The sequence below is a fragment of the Paramormyrops kingsleyae genome, chromosome 25 (genome assembly GCF_048594095.1).
Source record: "Paramormyrops kingsleyae isolate MSU_618 chromosome 25, PKINGS_0.4, whole genome shotgun sequence".
Classification (NCBI taxonomy): Eukaryota; Metazoa; Chordata; class Actinopteri; order Osteoglossiformes; family Mormyridae; genus Paramormyrops; species Paramormyrops kingsleyae.
The window spans coordinates 2,810,062-2,827,124 of NC_132821.1; the positions used below are offsets into that span (position 1 = coordinate 2,810,062).

Here is a 17,063-nt window from a genome sequence, read left to right on the forward strand (position 1 = left end):
TCGATATTTCCCCTCAACTCCTGGCAAGCAGAGCCCTCGGGCTGGGTCGATTCACAGCCCCTCCGTAAAAACTACACAGAGGCATCTTGGCTTAACATGTCTGACCATCTTGTTGCCCATCCTTGTGTCTGTGCACTTTCTCACATTATCCAAGCATGGGTGCAAGCAACAATGCATGGCATTGTGAACCTGACATCATTTCAAGCCATCAGCAGTGGCTCCCTCATTTGGCTCCTATAATGCTTGTCTGCCAGGACCATCAGCAGACTTGTTGGGACCGTAGCATTTGCGTCCGGCGTAGACACTGAAAGGCAGCGATGGTGCGAGTGCTTGCAGATTAGAGGCAAACAAAATGAAAGTGTCAGACATGATTATAAGAATACAGTTGTGCCACATTCTTCTGTGTCATGGTGAGCAAAAGACATGGAGGATGCATGCATTTCTCTTAGCTGACAATTCTGATGCAGCTTGACTGGCAGAGTATACGTTTTCATATAGAATTGGCTCAAAGAGCATAGAAGTTCCTGAAAATAAATCCAACCCGCATTTGCAAAGACATGCTGGCTTTTGGTGTTATTTACCACTTTCTGATGGAATGAGCTTTTTGCGGGGGAGATATTGGAAAAGTTCATGAAGGAGTCAAGTTCCCTGAAGCAGTACTTCCATTAGAAGAGCCCACAGTTCTTGCGCTCAAAGCATTTCAATTTTTCAGTTCAGCTGATCTTGAGAGTTGTGTGAAATGACCTGTCATCGCTGCGTGTTTGCTTAAGGAATATTTTCGAGCTTTCGATGAAAAACCTTCCCGGAGTACTTGCATTGGTGGTTCAGTGGTAGAATTCTCGCCTGCCACGCGGGAGGCCCGGGTTCGATTCCCGGCCAATGCACTAGTGGTGTTTTAAAACCTGTACGTACACTCAGCGCCAAACTCCCCCTAATTCAGCCTTATTGAGGCTCTCAACTCGATATTTCCCCTCAACTCCTGGCAAGCAGAGCCCTCGGGCTGGGTCGATTCACAGCCCCTCCGTAAAAACTACACAGAGGCATCTTGGCTTAACATGTCTGACCATCTTGTTGCCCATCCTTGTGTCTGTGCACTTTCTCACATTATCCAAGCATGGGTGCAAGCAACAATGCATGGCATTGTGAACCTGACATCATTTCAAGCCATCAGCAGTGGCTCCCTCATTTGGCTCCTATAATGCTTGTCTGCCAGGACCATCAGCAGACTTGTTGGGACCGTAGCATTTGCGTCCGGCGTAGACACTGAAAGGCAGCGATGGTGCGAGTGCTTGCAGATTAGAGGCAAACAAAATGAAAGTGTCAGACATGATTATAAGAATACAGTTGTGCCACATTCTTCTGTGTCATGGTGAGCAAAAGACATGGAGGATGCATGCATTTCTCTTAGCTGACAATTCTGATGCAGCTTGACTGGCAGAGTATACGTTTTCATATAGAATTGGCTCAAAGAGCATAGAAGTTCCTGAAAATAAATCCAACCCGCATTTGCAAAGACATGCTGGCTTTTGGTGTTATTTACCACTTTCTGATGGAATGAGCTTTTTGCGGGGGAGATATTGGAAAAGTTCATGAAGGAGTCAAGTTCCCTGAAGCAGTACTTCCATTAGAAGAGCCCACAGTTCTTGCGCTCAAAGCATTTCAATTTTTCAGTTCAGCTGATCTTGAGAGTTGTGTGAAATGACCTGTCATCGCTGCGTGTTTGCTTAAGGAATATTTTCGAGCTTTCGATGAAAAACCTTCCCGGAGTACTTGCATTGGTGGTTCAGTGGTAGAATTCTCGCCTGCCACGCGGGAGGCCCGGGTTCGATTCCCGGCCAATGCACTAGTGGTGTTTTAAAACCTGTACGTACACTCAGCGCCAAACTCCCCCTAATTCAGCCTTATTGAGGCTCTCAACTCGATATTTCCCCTCAACTCCTGGCAAGCAGAGCCCTCGGGCTGGGTCGATTCACAGCCCCTCCATAAAAACTACACAGAGGCATCTTGGCTTAACATGTCTGACCATCTTGTTGCCCATCCTTGTGTCTGTGCACTTTCTCACATTATCCAAGCATGGGTGCAAGCAACAATGCATGGCATTGTGAACCTGACATCATTTCAAGCCATCAGCAGTGGCTCCCTCATTTGGCTCCTATAATGCTTGTCTGCCAGGACCATCAGCAGACTTGTTGGGACCGTAGCATTTGCGTCCGGCGTAGACACTGAAAGGCAGCGATGGTGCGAGTGCTTGCAGATTAGAGGCAAACAAAATGAAAGTGTCAGACATGATTATAAGAATACAGTTGTGCCACATTCTTCTGTGTCATGGTGAGCAAAAGACATGGAGGATGCATGCATTTCTCTTAGCTGACAATTCTGATGCAGCTTGACTGGCAGAGTATACGTTTTCATATAGAATTGGCTCAAAGAGCATAGAAGTTCCTGAAAATAAATCCAACCCGCATTTGCAAAGACATGCTGGCTTTTGGTGTTATTTACCACTTTCTGATGGAATGAGCTTTTTGCGGGGGAGATATTGGAAAAGTTCATGAAGGAGTCAAGTTCCCTGAAGCAGTACTTCCATTAGAAGAGCCCACAGTTCTTGCGCTCAAAGCATTTCAATTTTTCAGTTCAGCTGATCTTGAGAGTTGTGTGAAATGACCTGTCATCGCTGCGTGTTTGCTTAAGGAATATTTTCGAGCTTTCGATGAAAAACCTTCCCGGAGTACTTGCATTGGTGGTTCAGTGGTAGAATTCTCGCCTGCCACGCGGGAGGCCCGGGTTCGATTCCCGGCCAATGCACTAGTGGTGTTTTAAAACCTGTACGTACACTCAGCGCCAAACTCCCCCTAATTCAGCCTTATTGAGGCTCTCAACTCGATATTTCCCCTCAACTCCTGGCAAGCAGAGCCCTCGGGCTGGGTCGATTCACAGCCCCTCCGTAAAAACTACACAGAGGCATCTTGGCTTAACATGTCTGACCATCTTGTTGCCCATCCTTGTGTCTGTGCACTTTCTCACATTATCCAAGCATGGGTGCAAGCAACAATGCATGGCATTGTGAACCTGACATCATTTCAAGCCATCAGCAGTGGCTCCCTCATTTGGCTCCTATAATGCTTGTCTGCCAGGACCATCAGCAGACTTGTTGGGACCGTAGCATTTGCGTCCGGCGTAGACACTGAAAGGCAGCGATGGTGCGAGTGCTTGCAGATTAGAGGCAAACAAAATGAAAGTGTCAGACATGATTATAAGAATACAGTTGTGCCACATTCTTCTGTGTCATGGTGAGCAAAAGACATGGAGGATGCATGCATTTCTCTTAGCTGACAATTCTGATGCAGCTTGACTGGCAGAGTATACGTTTTCATATAGAATTGGCTCAAAGAGCATAGAAGTTCCTGAAAATAAATCCAACCCGCATTTGCAAAGACATGCTGGCTTTTGGTGTTATTTACCACTTTCTGATGGAATGAGCTTTTTGCGGGGGAGATATTGGAAAAGTTCATGAAGGAGTCAAGTTCCCTGAAGCAGTACTTCCATTAGAAGAGCCCACAGTTCTTGCGCTCAAAGCATTTCAATTTTTCAGTTCAGCTGATCTTGAGAGTTGTGTGAAATGACCTGTCATCGCTGCGTGTTTGCTTAAGGAATATTTTCGAGCTTTCGATGAAAAACCTTCCCGGAGTACTTGCATTGGTGGTTCAGTGGTAGAATTCTCGCCTGCCACGCGGGAGGCCCGGGTTCGATTCCCGGCCAATGCACTAGTGGTGTTTTAAAACCTGTACGTACACTCAGCGCCAAACTCCCCCTAATTCAGCCTTATGTCTCGATATTTCCCCTCAACTCCTGGCAAGCAGAGCCCTCGGGCTGGGTCGATTCACAGCCCCTCCGTAAAAACTACACAGAGGCATCTTGGCTTAACATGTCTGACCATCTTGTTGCCCATCCTTGTGTCTGTGCACTTTCTCACATTATCCAAGCATGGGTGCAAGCAACAATGCATGGCATTGTGAACCTGACATCATTTCAAGCCATCAGCAGTGGCTCCCTCATTTGGCTCCTATAATGCTTGTCTGCCAGGACCATCAGCAGACTTGTTGGGACCGTAGCATTTGCGTCCGGCGTAGACACTGAAAGGCAGCGATGGTGCGAGTGCTTGCAGATTAGAGGCAAACAAAATGAAAGTGTCAGACATGATTATAAGAATACAGTTGTGCCACATTCTTCTGTGTCATGGTGAGCAAAAGACATGGAGGATGCATGCATTTCTCTTAGCTGACAATTCTGATGCAGCTTGACTGGCAGAGTATACGTTTTCATATAGAATTGGCTCAAAGAGCATAGAAGTTCCTGAAAATAAATCCAACCCACATTTGCAAAGACATGCTGGCTTTTGGTGTTATTTACCACTTTCTGATGGAATGAGCTTTTTGCGGGGGAGATATTGGAAAAGTTCATGAAGGAGTCAAGTTCCCTGAAGCAGTACTTCCATTAGAAGAGCCCACAGTTCTTGCGCTCAAAGCATTTCAATTTTTCAGTTCAGCTGATCTTGAGAGTTGTGTGAAATGACCTGTCATCGCTGCGTGTTTGCTTAAGGAATATTTTCGAGCTTTCGATGAAAAACCTTCCCGGAGTACTTGCATTGGTGGTTCAGTGGTAGAATTCTCGCCTGCCACGCGGGAGGCCCGGGTTCGATTCCCGGCCAATGCACTAGTGGTGTTTTAAAACCTGTACGTACACTCAGCGCCGAACTCCAGCTAATTCAGCCTTATGTCTCGATATTTCCCATCAACTCCTGGCAAGCAGAGCCCTCGGGCTGGGTCGATTCACAGCCCCTCCGTAAAAACTACACAGAGGCATCTTGGCTTAACATGTCTGACCATCTTGTTGCCCATCCTTGTGTCTGTGCACTTTCTCACATTATCCAAGCATGGGTGCAAGCAACAATGCATGGCATTGTGAACCTGACATCATTTCAAGCCATCAGCAGTGGCTCCCTCATTTGGCTCCTATAATGCTTGTCTGCCAGGACCATCAGCAGACTTGTTGGGACCGTAGCATTTGCGTCCGGCGTAGACACTGAAAGGCAGCGATGGTGCGAGTGCTTGCAGATTAGAGGCAAACAAAATGAAAGTGTCAGACATGATTATAAGAATACAGTTGTGCCACATTCTTCTGTGTCATGGTGAGCAAAAGACATGGAGGATGCATGCATTTCTCTTAGCTGACAATTCTGATGCAGCTTGACTGGCAGAGTATACGTTTTCATATAGAATTGGCTCAAAGAGCATAGAAGTTCCTGAAAATAAATCCAACCCGCATTTGCAAAGACATGCTGGCTTTTGGTGTTATTTACCACTTTCTGATGGAATGAGCTTTTTGCGGGGGAGATATTGGAAAAGTTCATGAAGGAGTCAAGTTCCCTGAAGCAGTACTTCCATTAGAAGAGCCCACAGTTCTTGCGCTCAAAGCATTTCAATTTTTCAGTTCAGCTGATCTTGAGAGTTGTGTGAAATGACCTGTCATCGCTGCGTGTTTGCTTAAGGAATATTTTCGAGCTTTCGATGAAAAACCTTCCCGGAGTACTTGCATTGGTGGTTCAGTGGTAGAATTCTCGCCTGCCACGCGGGAGGCCCGGGTTCGATTCCCGGCCAATGCACTAGTGGTGTTTTAAAACCTGTACGTACACTCAGCGCCAAACTCCACCTAATTCAGCCTTATGTCTCGATATTTCCCCTCAACTCCTGGCAAGCAGAGCCCTCGGGCTGGGTCGTTTCACAGCCCCTCCGTAAAAACTACACAGAGGCATCTTGGCTTAACATGTCTGACCATCTTGTTGCCCATCCTTGTGTCTGTGCACTTTCTCACATTATCCAAGCATGGGTGCAAGCAACAATGCATGGCATTGTGAACCTGACATCATTTCAAGCCATCAGCAGTGGCTCCCTCATTTGGCTCCTATAATGCTTGTCTGCCAGGACCATCAGCAGACTTGTTGGGACCGTAGCATTTGCGTCCGGCGTAGACACTGAAAGGCAGCGATGGTGCGAGTGCTTGCAGATTAGAGGCAAACAAAATGAAAGTGTCAGACATGATTATAAGAATACAGTTGTGCCACATTCTTCTGTGTCATGGTGAGCAAAAGACATGGAGGATGCATGCATTTCTCTTAGCTGACAATTCTGATGCAGCTTGACTGGCAGAGTATACGTTTTCATATAGAATTGGCTCAAAGAGCATAGAAGTTCCTGAAAATAAATCCAACCCGCATTTGCAAAGACATGCTGGCTTTTGGTGTTATTTACCACTTTCTGATGGAATGAGCTTTTTGCGGGGGAGATATTGGAAAAGTTCATGAAGGAGTCAAGTTCCCTGAAGCAGTACTTCCATTAGAAGAGCCCACAGTTCTTGCGCTCAAAGCATTTCAATTTTTCAGTTCAGCTGATCTTGAGAGTTGTGTGAAATGACCTGTCATCGCTGCGTGTTTGCTTAAGGAATATTTTCGAGCTTTCGATGAAAAACCTTCCCGGAGTACTTGCATTGGTGGTTCAGTGGTAGAATTCTCGCCTGCCACGCGGGAGGCCCGGGTTCGATTCCCGGCCAATGCACTAGTGGTGTTTTAAAACCTGTACGTACACTCAGCGCCAAACTCCACCTAATTCAGCCTTATGTCTCGATATTTCCCCTCAACTCCTGGCAAGCAGAGCCCTCGGGCTGGGTCGATTCACAGCCCCTCCGTAAAAACTACACAGAGGCATCTTGGCTTAACATGTCTGACCATCTTGTTGCCCATCCTTGTGTCTGTGCACTTTCTCACATTATCCAAGCATGGGTGCAAGCAACAATGCATGGCATTGTGAACCTGACATCATTTCAAGCCATCAGCAGTGGCTCCCTCATTTGGCTCCTATAATGCTTGTCTGCCAGGACCATCAGCAGACTTGTTGGGACCGTAGCATTTGCATCCGGCGTAGACACTCAAAGGCAGCGATGGTGCGAGTGCTTGCAGATTAGAGGCAAACAAAATGAAAGTGTCAGACATGATTATAAGAATACAGTTGTGCCACATTCTTCTGTGTCATGGTGAGCAAAAGACATGGAGGATGCATGCATTTCTCTTAGCTGACAATTCTGATGCAGCTTGACTGGCAGAGTATGCGTTTTCATATAGAATTGGCTCAAAGAGCATAGAAGTTCCTGAAAATAAATCCAACCCGCATTTGCAAAGACATGCTGGCTTTTGGTGTTATTTACCACTTTCTGATGGAATGAGCTTTTTGCGGGGGAGATATTGGAAAAGTTCATGAAGGAGTCAAGTTCCCTGAAGCAGTACTTCCATTAGAAGAGCCCACAGTTCTTGCGCTCAAAGCATTTCAATTTTTCAGTTCAGCTGATCTTGAGAGTTGTGTGAAATGACCTGTCATCGCTGCGTGTTTGCTTAAGGAATATTTTCGAGCTTTCGATGAAAAACCTTCCCGGAGTACTTGCATTGGTGGTTCAGTGGTAGAATTCTCGCCTGCCACGCGGGAGGCCCGGGTTCGATTCCCGGCCAATGCACTAGTGGTGTTTTAAAACCTGTACGTACACTCAGCGCCAAACTCCCCCTAATTCAGCCTTATGTCTCGATATTTCCCCTCAACTCCTGGCAAGCAGAGCCCTCGGGCTGGGTCGATTCACAGCCCCTCCGTAAAAACTACACAGAGGCATCTTGGCTTAACATGTCTGACCATCTTGTTGCCCATCCTTGTGTCTGTGCACTTTCTCACATTATCCAAGCATGGGTGCAAGCAACAATGCATGGCATTGTGAACCTGACATCATTTCAAGCCATCAGCAGTGGCTCCCTCATTTGGCTCCTATAATGCTTGTCTGCCAGGACCATCAGCAGACTTGTTGGGACCGTAGAATTTGCGTCCGGCGTAGACACTCAAAGGCAGCGATGGTGCGAGTGCTTGCAGATTAGAGGCAAACAAAATGAAAGTGTCAGACATGATTATAAGAATACAGTTGTGCCACATTCTTCTGTGTCATGGTGAGCAAAAGACATGGAGGATGCATGCATTTCTCTTAGCTGACAATTCTGATGCAGCTTGACTGGCAGAGTATACGTTTTCATATAGAATTGGCTCAAAGAGCATAGAAGTTCCTGAAAATAAATCCAACCCACATTTGCAAAGACATGCTGGCTTTTGGTGTTATTTACCACTTTCTGATGGAATGAGCTTTTTGCGGGGGAGATATTGGAAAAGTTCATGAAGGAGTCAAGTTCCCTGAAGCAGTACTTCCATTAGAAGAGCCCACAGTTCTTGCGCTCAAAGCATTTCAATTTTTCAGTTCAGCTGATCTTGAGAGTTGTGTGAAATGACCTGTCATCGCTGCGTGTTTGCTTAAGGAATATTTTCGAGCTTTCGATGAAAAACCTTCCCGGAGTACTTGCATTGGTGGTTCAGTGGTAGAATTCTCGCCTGCCACGCGGGAGGCCCGGGTTCGATTCCCGGCCAATGCACTAGTGGTGTTTTAAAACCTGTACGTACACTCAGCGCCGAACTCCAGCTAATTCAGCCTTATGTCTCGATATTTCCCATCAACTCCTGGCAAGCAGAGCCCTCGGGCTGGGTCGATTCACAGCCCCTCCGTAAAAACTACACAGAGGCATCTTGGCTTAACATGTCTGACCATCTTGTTGCCCATCCTTGTGTCTGTGCACTTTCTCACATTATCCAAGCATGGGTGCAAGCAACAATGCATGGCATTGTGAACCTGACATCATTTCAAGCCATCAGCAGTGGCTCCCTCATTTGGCTCCTATAATGCTTGTCTGCCAGGACCATCAGCAGACTTGTTGGGACCGTAGCATTTGCGTCCGGCGTAGACACTGAAAGGCAGCGATGGTGCGAGTGCTTGCAGATTAGAGGCAAACAAAATGAAAGTGTCAGACATGATTATAAGAATACAGTTGTGCCACATTCTTCTGTGTCATGGTGAGCAAAAGACATGGAGGATGCATGCATTTCTCTTAGCTGACAATTCTGATGCAGCTTGACTGGCAGAGTATACGTTTTCATATAGAATTGGCTCAAAGAGCATAGAAGTTCCTGAAAATAAATCCAACCCACATTTGCAAAGACATGCTGGCTTTTGGTGTTATTTACCACTTTCTGATGGAATGAGCTTTTTGCGGGGGAGATATTGGAAAAGTTCATGAAGGAGTCAAGTTCCCTGAAGCAGTACTTCCATTAGAAGAGCCCACAGTTCTTGCGCTCAAAGCATTTCAATTTTTCAGTTCAGCTGATCTTGAGAGTTGTGTGAAATGACCTGTCATCGCTGCGTGTTTGCTTAAGGAATATTTTCGAGCTTTCGATGAAAAACCTTCCCGGAGTACTTGCATTGGTGGTTCAGTGGTAGAATTCTCGCCTGCCACGCGGGAGGCCCGGGTTCGATTCCCGGCCAATGCACTAGTGGTGTTTTAAAACCTGTACGTACACTCAGCGCCAAACTCCACCTAATTCAGCCTTATGTCTCGATATTTCCCCTCAACTCCTGGCAAGCAGAGCCCTCGGGCTGGGTCGATTCACAGCCCCTCCGTAAAAACTACACAGAGGCATCTTGGCTTAACATGTCTGACCATCTTGTTGCCCATCCTTGTGTCTGTGCACTTTCTCACATTATCCAAGCATGGGTGCAAGCAACAATGCATGGCATTGTGAACCTGACATCATTTCAAGCCATCAGCAGTGGCTCCCTCATTTGGCTCCTATAATGCTTGTCTGCCAGGACCATCAGCAGACTTGTTGGGACCGTAGCATTTGCATCCGGCGTAGACACTCAAAGGCAGCGATGGTGCGAGTGCTTGCAGATTAGAGGCAAACAAAATGAAAGTGTCAGACATGATTATAAGAATACAGTTGTGCCACATTCTTCTGTGTCATGGTGAGCAAAAGACATGGAGGATGCATGCATTTCTCTTAGCTGACAATTCTGATGCAGCTTGACTGGCAGAGTATGCGTTTTCATATAGAATTGGCTCAAAGAGCATAGAAGTTCCTGAAAATAAATCCAACCCGCATTTGCAAAGACATGCTGGCTTTTGGTGTTATTTACCACTTTCTGATGGAATGAGCTTTTTGCGGGGGAGATATTGGAAAAGTTCATGAAGGAGTCAAGTTCCCTGAAGCAGTACTTCCATTAGAAGAGCCCACAGTTCTTGCGCTCAAAGCATTTCAATTTTTCAGTTCAGCTGATCTTGAGAGTTGTGTGAAATGACCTGTCATCGCTGCGTGTTTGCTTAAGGAATATTTTCGAGCTTTCGATGAAAAACCTTCCCGGAGTACTTGCATTGGTGGTTCAGTGGTAGAATTCTCGCCTGCCACGCGGGAGGCCCGGGTTCGATTCCCGGCCAATGCACTAGTGGTGTTTTAAAACCTGTACGTACACTCAGCGCCGAACTCCAGCTAATTCAGCCTTATGTCTCGATATTTCCCATCAACTCCTGGCAAGCAGAGCCCTCGGGCTGGGTCGATTCACAGCCCCTCCGTAAAAACTACACAGAGGCATCTTGGCTTAACATGTCTGACCATCTTGTTGCCCATCCTTGTGTCTGTGCACTTTCTCACATTATCCAAGCATGGGTGCAAGCAACAATGCATGGCATTGTGAACCTGACATCATTTCAAGCCATCAGCAGTGGCTCCCTCATTTGGCTCCTATAATGCTTGTCTGCCAGGACCATCAGCAGACTTGTTGGGACCGTAGCATTTGCGTCCGGCGTAGACACTGAAAGGCAGCGATGGTGCGAGTGCTTGCAGATTAGAGGCAAACAAAATGAAAGTGTCAGACATGATTATAAGAATACAGTTGTGCCACATTCTTCTGTGTCATGGTGAGCAAAAGACATGGAGGATGCATGCATTTCTCTTAGCTGACAATTCTGATGCAGCTTGACTGGCAGAGTATACGTTTTCATATAGAATTGGCTCAAAGAGCATAGAAGTTCCTGAAAATAAATCCAACCCACATTTGCAAAGACATGCTGGCTTTTGGTGTTATTTACCACTTTCTGATGGAATGAGCTTTTTGCGGGGGAGATATTGGAAAAGTTCATGAAGGAGTCAAGTTCCCTGAAGCAGTACTTCCATTAGAAGAGCCCACAGTTCTTGCGCTCAAAGCATTTCAATTTTTCAGTTCAGCTGATCTTGAGAGTTGTGTGAAATGACCTGTCATCGCTGCGTGTTTGCTTAAGGAATATTTTCGAGCTTTCGATGAAAAACCTTCCCGGAGTACTTGCATTGGTCGTTCAGTGGTAGAATTCTCGCCTGCCACGCGGGAGGCCCGGGTTCGATTCCCGGCCAATGCACTAGTGGTGTTTTAAAACCTGTACGTACACTCAGGGCCAAACTCCAGCTAATTCAGCCTTATGTCTCGATATTTCCCCTCAACTCCTGGCAAGCAGAGCCCTCGGGCTGGGTCGATTCACAGCCCCTCCGTAAAAACTACACAGAGGCATCTTGGCTTAACATGTCTGACCATCTTGTTGCCCATCCTTGTGTCTGTGCACTTTCTCACATTATCCAAGCATGGGTGCAAGCAACAATGCATGGCATTGTGAACCTGACATCATTTCAAGCCATCAGCAGTGGCTCCCTCATTTGGCTCCTATAATGCTTGTCTGCCAGGACCATCAGCAGACTTGTTGGGACCGTAGCATTTGCGTCCGGCGTAGACACTGAAAGGCAGCGATGGTGCGAGTGCTTGCAGATTAGAGGCAAACAAAATGAAAGTGTCAGACATGATTATAAGAATACAGTTGTGCCACATTCTTCTGTGTCATGGTGAGCAAAAGACATGGAGGATGCATGCATTTCTCTTAGCTGACAATTCTGATGCAGCTTGACTGGCAGAGTATACGTTTTCATATAGAATTGGCTCAAAGAGCATAGAAGTTCCTGAAAATAAATCCAACCCGCATTTGCAAAGACATGCTGGCTTTTGGTGTTATTTACCACTTTCTGATGGAATGAGCTTTTTGCGGGGGAGATATTGGAAAAGTTCATGAAGGAGTCAAGTTCCCTGAAGCAGTACTTCCATTAGAAGAGCCCACAGTTCTTGCGCTCAAAGCATTTCAATTTTTCAGTTCAGCTGATCTTGAGAGTTGTGTGAAATGACCTGTCATCGCTGCGTGTTTGCTTAAGGAATATTTTCGAGCTTTCGATGAAAAACCTTCCCGGAGTACTTGCATTGGTGGTTCAGTGGTAGAATTCTCGCCTGCCACGCGGGAGGCCCGGGTTCGATTCCCGGCCAATGCACTAGTGGTGTTTTAAAACCTGTACGTACACTCAGCGCCAAACTCCCCCTAATTCAGCCTTATGTCTCGATATTTCCCCTCAACTCCTGGCAAGCAGAGCCCTCGGGCTGGGTCGATTCACAGCCCCTCCGTAAAAACTACACAGAGGCATCTTGGCTTAACATGTCTGACCATCTTGTTGCCCATCCTTGTGTCTGTGCACTTTCTCACATTATCCAAGCATGGGTGCAAGCAACAATGCATGGCATTGTGAACCTGACATCATTTCAAGCCATCAGCAGTGGCTCCCTCATTTGGCTCCTATAATGCTTGTCTGCCAGGACCATCAGCAGACTTGTTGGGACCGTAGCATTTGCGTCCGGCGTAGACACTGAAAGGCAGCGATGGTGCGAGTGCTTGCAGATTAGAGGCAAACAAAATGAAAGTGTCAGACATGATTATAAGAATACAGTTGTGCCACATTCTTCTGTGTCATGGTGAGCAAAAGACATGGAGGATGCATGCATTTCTCTTAGCTGACAATTCTGATGCAGCTTGACTGGCAGAGTATACGTTTTCATATAGAATTGGCTCAAAGAGCATAGAAGTTCCTGAAAATAAATCCAACCCGCATTTGCAAAGACATGCTGGCTTTTGGTGTTATTTACCACTTTCTGATGGAATGAGCTTTTTGCGGGGGAGATATTGGAAAAGTTCATGAAGGAGTCAAGTTCCCTGAAGCAGTACTTCCATTAGAAGAGCCCACAGTTCTTGCGCTCAAAGCATTTCAATTTTTCAGTTCAGCTGATCTTGAGAGTTGTGTGAAATGACCTGTCATCGCTGCGTGTTTGCTTAAGGAATATTTTCGAGCTTTCGATGAAAAACCTTCCCGGAGTACTTGCATTGGTGGTTCAGTGGTAGAATTCTCGCCTGCCACGCGGGAGGCCCAGGTTCGATTCCCGGCCAATGCACTAGTGGTGTTTTAAAACCTGTACGTACACTCAGCGCCAAACTCCACCTAATTCAGCCTTATATCTCGATATTTCCCCTCAACTCCTGGCAAGCAGAGCCCTCGGGCTGGGTCGATTCACAGCCCCTCCGTAAAAACTACACAGAGGCATCTTGGCTTAACATGTCTGACCATCTTGTTGCCCATCCTTGTGTCTGTGCACTTTCTCACATTATCCAAGCATGGGTGCAAGCAACAATGCATGGCATTGAGAACCTGACATCATTTCAAGCCATCAGCAGTGGCTCCCTCATTTGGCTCCTATAATGCTTGTCTGCCAGGACCATCAGCAGACTTGTTGGGACCGTAGCATTTGCGTCCGGCGTAGACACTGAAAGGCAGCGATGGTGCGAGTGCTTGCAGATTAGAGGCAAACAAAATGAAAGTGTCAGACATGATTATAAGAATACAGTTGTGCCACATTCTTCTGTGTCATGGTGAGCAAAAGACATGGAGGATGCATGCATTTCTCTTAGCTGACAATTCTGATGCAGCTTGACTGGCAGAGTATACGTTTTCATATAGAATTGGCTCAAAGAGCATAGAAGTTCCTGAAAATAAATCCAACCCGCATTTGCAAAGACATGCTGGCTTTTGGTGTTATTTACCACTTTCTGATGGAATGAGCTTTTTGCGGGGGAGATATTGGAAAAGTTCATGAAGGAGTCAAGTTCCCTGAAGCAGTACTTCCATTAGAAGAGCCCACAGTTCTTGCGCTCAAAGCATTTCAATTTTTCAGTTCAGCTGATCTTGAGAGTTGTGTGAAATGACCTGTCATCGCTGCGTGTTTGCTTAAGGAATATTTTCGAGCTTTCGATGAAAAACCTTCCCGGAGTACTTGCATTGGTGGTTCAGTGGTAGAATTCTCGCCTGCCACGCGGGAGGCCCGGGTTCGATTCCCGGCCAATGCACTAGTGGTGTTTTAAAACCTGTACGTACACTCAGCGCCAAACTCCAGCTAATTCAGCCTTATGTCTCGATATTTCCCCTCAACTCCTGGCAAGCAGAGCCCTCGGGCTGGGTCGATTCACAGCCCCTCCGTAAAAACTACACAGAGGCATCTTGGCTTAACATGTCTGACCATCTTGTTGCCCATCCTTGTGTCTGTGCACTTTCTCACATTATCCAAGCATGGGTGCAAGCAACAATGCATGGCATTGTGAACCTGACATCATTTCAAGCCATCAGCAGTGGCTCCCTCATTTGGCTCCTATAATGCTTGTCTGCCAGGACCATCAGCAGACTTGTTGGGACCGTAGCATTTGCGTCCGGCGTAGACACTGAAAGGCAGCGATGGTGCGAGTGCTTGCAGATTAGAGGCAAACAAAATGAAAGTGTCAGACATGATTATAAGAATACAGTTGTGCCACATTCTTCTGTGTCATGGTGAGCAAAAGACATGGAGGATGCATGCATTTCTCTTAGCTGACAATTCTGATGCAGCTTGACTGGCAGAGTATACGTTTTCATATAGAATTGGCTCAAAGAGCATAGAAGTTCCTGAAAATAAATCCAACCCGCATTTGCAAAGACATGCTGGCTTTTGGTGTTATTTACCACTTTCTGATGGAATGAGCTTTTTGCGGGGGAGATATTGGAAAAGTTCATGAAGGAGTCAAGTTCCCTGAAGCAGTACTTCCATTAGAAGAGCCCACAGTTCTTGCGCTCAAAGCATTTCAATTTTTCAGTTCAGCTGATCTTGAGAGTTGTGTGAAATGACCTGTCATCGCTGCGTGTTTGCTTAAGGAATATTTTCGAGCTTTCGATGAAAAACCTTCCCGGAGTACTTGCATTGGTGGTTCAGTGGTAGAATTCTCGCCTGCCACGCGGGAGGCCCGGGTTCGATTCCCGGCCAATGCACTAGTGGTGTTTTAAAACCTGTACGTACACTCAGCGCCAAACTCCCCCTAATTCAGCCTTATGTCTCGATATTTCCCCTCAACTCCTGGCAAGCAGAGCCCTCGGGCTGGGTCGATTCACAGCCCCTCCGTAAAAACTACACAGAGGCATCTTGGCTTAACATGTCTGACCATCTTGTTGCCCATCCTTGTGTCTGTGCACTTTCTCACATTATCCAAGCATGGGTGCAAGCAACAATGCATGGCATTGTGAACCTGACATCATTTCAAGCCATCAGCAGTGGCTCCCTCATTTGGCTCCTATAATGCTTGTCTGCCAGGACCATCAGCAGACTTGTTGGGACCGTAGCATTTGCGTCCGGCGTAGACACTCAAAGGCAGCGATGGTGCGAGTGCTTGCAGATTAGAGGCAAACAAAATGAAAGTGTCAGACATGATTATAAGAATACAGTTGTGCCACATTCTTCTGTGTCATGGTGAGCAAAAGACATGGAGGATGCATGCATTTCTCTTAGCTGACAATTCTGATGCAGCTTGACTGGCAGAGTATACGTTTTCATATAGAATTGGCTCAAAGAGCATAGAAGTTCCTGAAAATAAATCCAACCCGCATTTGCAAAGACATGCTGGCTTTTGGTGTTATTTACCACTTTCTGATGGAATGAGCTTTTTGCGGGGGAGATATTGGAAAAGTTCATGAAGGAGTCAAGTTCCCTGAAGCAGTACTTCCATTAGAAGAGCCCACAGTTCTTGCGCTCAAAGCATTTCAATTTTTCAGTTCAGCTGATCTTGAGAGTTGTGTGAAATGACCTGTCATCGCTGCGTGTTTGCTTAAGGAATATTTTCGAGCTTTCGATGAAAAACCTTCCCGGAGTACTTGCATTGGTGGTTCAGTGGTAGAATTCTCGCCTGCCACGCGGGGGCAGGTTGCGAATAGCTGTAACAGAAAACCAGCCAATCAGAGGGAAGCTTTTTTGCTTCATCTGTGCTGTTTAAATTCTACGGTTCGAAACCACCTTGAGGTATTATAAAATATGAGATTTCTGAGTGAAAAGTATTGCAAACAAGATTAATTAGTCATAAATTTAAAAGTATTTTATGCCAGATTTATTGGATGAATACTACTACTCTGAACATGGTAAATTATTACACCAGATTGCCAGTAACTTACTACCAGTTTATTAATTTTATTCCCTTGTTTGTCAAAGTGTGTTTTTCATTAAAATCTAACAAAGGACTGTTGATGTACTGCTTAATTTATCAACATTATCAAATGTGAGATACGAGTGGAAAACATTGAAAATTAATTGCAACTGTAAATTTAAAATTAGATTTTGTAGTTTATATCAAACCTGTTGGATGAATGCTGCTACTTTGAACATATTAAATTACTACACTATATTGCTAGCAACTCACTAGAAGTGTACTGAATTTTCAGGTGTTCCCTTATTTGTCAAAGTTTGTTTAATTATCATTAATCCCGCACAAGGATTGTTGATGTACCACTTAAATAATCTCAACCAACATAATGGAATACTCTTATGACGCAGAACCTATCATGTTAGATGGCATAATAAAGCTGTGAAAAGCAGTCATGTGTAGAAAAAAAGTCTGCTATATGAATTTTGTTTAACCAGGAAAAAAGCAGCGTGTAATATTTCAATTAAATGTCAATTTTATTTATGACATAGTTTCACAGACAAAGATGAAGTCCTAAATTACCAACAGCAAGCAGTGAGGAAACAGGAATAACTATATAAAAAAGAAACTTTACTGGCAAAACATGACAATATTTCAGACATGCACCAAGGTTATAGTCATCATTGCAGACATGACAACGCTGTTAAAAATGTGGGACAAATTATTCAAAACATGAGGACCCAGGATGCATTTATTGAAATTACTTTTGACACTG

At 45.6% G+C, this 17,063-nt stretch overlaps 14 non-coding genes across 14 annotated transcripts; all 14 read left to right on the plus strand.

Annotated features, from left to right (window-relative positions):
* Positions 1 to 813: 813 nt before the first annotated feature.
* trnag-gcc (transfer RNA glycine (anticodon GCC)) lies at positions 814 to 884 on the plus strand. Its single transcript has one exon. It is a non-coding gene; the product is annotated as a tRNA-Gly (tRNA).
* An 888-nt stretch (positions 885 to 1,772) lies between these two features.
* Positions 1,773 to 1,843, plus strand: trnag-gcc (transfer RNA glycine (anticodon GCC)). The gene has a single exon. It is a non-coding gene; the product is annotated as a tRNA-Gly (tRNA).
* An 888-nt stretch (positions 1,844 to 2,731) lies between these two features.
* trnag-gcc (transfer RNA glycine (anticodon GCC)) lies at positions 2,732 to 2,802 on the plus strand. The gene has a single exon. It is a non-coding gene; the product is annotated as a tRNA-Gly (tRNA).
* Positions 2,803 to 3,690: 888 nt separating this feature from the next.
* Positions 3,691 to 3,761, plus strand: trnag-gcc (transfer RNA glycine (anticodon GCC)). The gene has a single exon. It is a non-coding gene; the product is annotated as a tRNA-Gly (tRNA).
* Positions 3,762 to 4,639: 878 nt separating this feature from the next.
* Positions 4,640 to 4,710, plus strand: trnag-gcc (transfer RNA glycine (anticodon GCC)). The gene has a single exon. It is a non-coding gene; the product is annotated as a tRNA-Gly (tRNA).
* An 878-nt stretch (positions 4,711 to 5,588) lies between these two features.
* trnag-gcc (transfer RNA glycine (anticodon GCC)) lies at positions 5,589 to 5,659 on the plus strand. The gene has a single exon. It is a non-coding gene; the product is annotated as a tRNA-Gly (tRNA).
* Positions 5,660 to 6,537: 878 nt separating this feature from the next.
* trnag-gcc (transfer RNA glycine (anticodon GCC)) lies at positions 6,538 to 6,608 on the plus strand. Its single transcript has one exon. It is a non-coding gene; the product is annotated as a tRNA-Gly (tRNA).
* Positions 6,609 to 7,486: 878 nt separating this feature from the next.
* Positions 7,487 to 7,557, plus strand: trnag-gcc (transfer RNA glycine (anticodon GCC)). The gene has a single exon. It is a non-coding gene; the product is annotated as a tRNA-Gly (tRNA).
* An 878-nt stretch (positions 7,558 to 8,435) lies between these two features.
* Positions 8,436 to 8,506, plus strand: trnag-gcc (transfer RNA glycine (anticodon GCC)). The gene has a single exon. It is a non-coding gene; the product is annotated as a tRNA-Gly (tRNA).
* An 878-nt stretch (positions 8,507 to 9,384) lies between these two features.
* Positions 9,385 to 9,455, plus strand: trnag-gcc (transfer RNA glycine (anticodon GCC)). The gene has a single exon. It is a non-coding gene; the product is annotated as a tRNA-Gly (tRNA).
* An 878-nt stretch (positions 9,456 to 10,333) lies between these two features.
* On the plus strand, positions 10,334 to 10,404 carry trnag-gcc (transfer RNA glycine (anticodon GCC)). Its single transcript has one exon. It is a non-coding gene; the product is annotated as a tRNA-Gly (tRNA).
* A 1,827-nt stretch (positions 10,405 to 12,231) lies between these two features.
* On the plus strand, positions 12,232 to 12,302 carry trnag-gcc (transfer RNA glycine (anticodon GCC)). The gene has a single exon. It is a non-coding gene; the product is annotated as a tRNA-Gly (tRNA).
* Positions 12,303 to 14,129: 1,827 nt separating this feature from the next.
* trnag-gcc (transfer RNA glycine (anticodon GCC)) lies at positions 14,130 to 14,200 on the plus strand. Its single transcript has one exon. It is a non-coding gene; the product is annotated as a tRNA-Gly (tRNA).
* Positions 14,201 to 15,078: 878 nt separating this feature from the next.
* On the plus strand, positions 15,079 to 15,149 carry trnag-gcc (transfer RNA glycine (anticodon GCC)). The gene has a single exon. It is a non-coding gene; the product is annotated as a tRNA-Gly (tRNA).
* Positions 15,150 to 17,063: the final 1,914 nt, after the last annotated feature.